This window comes from Schistocerca serialis, unplaced genomic scaffold (genome assembly GCF_023864345.2).
Source record: "Schistocerca serialis cubense isolate TAMUIC-IGC-003099 unplaced genomic scaffold, iqSchSeri2.2 HiC_scaffold_1225, whole genome shotgun sequence".
NCBI lineage: Eukaryota > Metazoa > Arthropoda > Insecta > Orthoptera > Acrididae > Schistocerca > Schistocerca serialis.
In genome coordinates this window covers 242,501-245,000 of record NW_026047431.1, presented here as the reverse complement: position 1 = coordinate 245,000, position 2,500 = coordinate 242,501, and the positions used below count along the sequence as shown (strand labels likewise).

Sequence of the window (2,500 nt, the reverse complement as noted above, 5' to 3'; positions counted from 1 at the left end):
CTACGTTGTGCCTTAACCTAACCTACGTTGTGCCTTAACCTAACCTACGTTGCGCCTTAACCTAACCTAATTTGTGCCTTAACCTAACCTAATTTGTGCCTTAACGTAACCCATGTTGTGCCTTAACGTAACCCATGTTGTGCCTTAACGTAACCCATGTTGTGCCTTAACGTAACCCATGTTGTGCCTTAACGTAACCCATGTTGTGCCTTAACGTAACCCATGTTGTGCCTTAACGTAACCCATGTTGTGCCTTAACCTAACCCATGTTGTGCCTTAACCTAACCCATGTTGTGCCTTAACCTAACCCATGTTGTGCCTTAACCTAACCCATGTTGTGCCTTAACGTAACCCATGTTGTGCCTTAACGTAACCCATGTTGTGCCTTAACGTAACCCATGTTGTGCCTTAACCTAACCCATGTTGTGCCTTAACCTAACCCATGTTGTGCCTTAACCTAACCCATGTTGTGCCTTAACCTAACCCATGTTGTGCCTTAACCTAACCCATGTTGTGCCTTAACCTAACCCATGTTGTGCCTTAACCTAACCTATAATGTGCCTTAACCTAACCTATAATGTGCCTTAACCTAACCTAAAGTGCGCCGTAACCTAAACTATATTGCGCCTTAACCTGACGCACGTTGTCGCTGAACCTGCTCTGTAATTGTTATGCAACCCGTTAAATTGGTGTAGTGTTGCCTAACCGCAACCCTCGCAATATAGTTCCCTACTCGCACTGCCCGGTCCCCTGTGTATCGCGTCATGTTAAACACCTTGCAGGTGTTGCTGACTTTCCACATGCTCCTGCTATACACTGTAGTGTGGATAGCAGCAGGACGTACATGCCGCCCCCCCCCCCTTCCCCCCTGCCTTCGCAAGCTGGTCGGTGAGAAGTTTGCATGTTCAATGCCCTTCGCATGCCGACGTACTCAGCCTACGTTGTGGTACGGCCTGTCACCTGTCCGCCGATGTACGCAAAACCCACAAACTGTACTGCACATTGGTCCGTATGTACTGAATGATACATCGTGGCACATGTGACCGTATGACGACTGCGCCTAGCAACGGCGGACCATACAGTCCAAATATTGTGCACGCAGCTACGTGTCGTCTCCCTATAAGAGCTGGATTGCAGTGTGGTACGCCATACAGACGTGTGGGAGGAACGGACGCCCTGGATGGCGATCAGCATGAGCAGTCTGTTGATGTAGTGGAGCGTGTATTCGGACGTAGTCGTCTCTTCTCACACACCGTGATAGCATGTTGCACCGCGTTCCACATCTGCGACATGCTGCAGAGGCGGGCTGACAGTCGTTCGCGCAATGGACACCGCATACGTACGGGGTCTACCTTCCACGTGTTCTCTAGGCGTGCACATGTTGTTGCGTCTATGTGGGCAGACGTAGTGTGTTGTGACACCTGACACAGGCATGCAATACTCGTTGCAAATGGCGATGGACGTGTACGTTTGCTGGTGACGTTACGCAAATGAACAACTGGTAACCCGTTGTGGTGCGGTTGTTCTCGCTAGAGGTGAATCAGTGTTGGCGACGATCGGTCGAGCTATTAACCGGTTGTTTCAGGGAGACCCACCATGCCCACGAACGTGAAAGGGGACCCACCATGCCCACGAACGTGAAAGGGGATCTGGGTGTGAGGCGATACGCGGCGGTGGCTGGGTGGGACCGTCCCCGGCCGGTGAGGGGGGGCCGCCCGGCGTGCTGGCAGCGCGGTGCGTGGGCGCACGCGCCACAGCCGGCTGGTGGGGGCGGCCAGTGGCAGGCGCGCCGGCCGACGGACGCGGCAGGCGGCGCAGCTGCGCGCCGGCGCCCCCTGCTCGCGGCGCCTTGCGGCCAAAGTAGGTCCTCGCGGGCCCGGTGCGAAGCGCGGTGGCCATCTGCAGTGTGCTGGTCCGATTGAGGACTTTGTGCGCTGAGGATGCGCCGCCGCCCGGCGCTCGGCGCCGCGACGCCGTCTGCTGCTCGGTCGCCCCAGCGGTTCTCGCAGGTGGTTTGTATCGCAGCTGTGCGGACGTGTTGGCGCGTGCGCTGTGCTGGGAGAGTTCGCTTCGGCACCCAAGTGGGGCTTTTGTCCTTCTGTGGCGCTGGCGTTGGAGCTGCCGGTCACCGTAGGTGGCGCGTGTTGTCTCCCGCCGGCAATGCCACGACAGCACGCTCCCGGGCCTCTGTCGGCAGCGGCAAGCTCAGTTGGGAGCACGGGTGGTCGCACCTAAAGCGTCTACTCGCCTAACTCCGGGCGATTGCGCCTCTCTCGAACCCGACCAAGTACTTAGGACGGCGCTGCGCGCCGCCGGGACCTGAGAGGGTTTCGAGGTGTGTTGTGCAGGGGAGCTCAGCCTCCTCCTGTTTGCAGAATAATTGAGCGGACGCTTGCGTGTTCGCGCGGGCCCCCGGGACACACTCCCGGGCGGCCGGCTGCTCAGCTCTAGTTGACGCAGCTCCCTGGTTGATCCTGCCAGTAGTCATATGCTTGTCTCA

The 2,500-nt window shown here is 57.0% G+C and overlaps 1 non-coding gene across 1 annotated transcript in view; it reads left to right on the top strand.

Annotated features, from left to right (window-relative positions):
* The first annotated feature begins 2,461 nt into the window (after positions 1 to 2,461).
* Positions 2,462 to 2,500, top strand: part of LOC126436041 (small subunit ribosomal RNA) — a 1,909-nt gene continuing 1,870 nt past the window's right edge. The window contains exon 1 of the ribosomal RNA XR_007580376.1: positions 2,462 to 2,500. This exon is cut by the window's right edge and continues 1,870 nt beyond it. This is a non-coding gene — a ribosomal RNA (small subunit ribosomal RNA).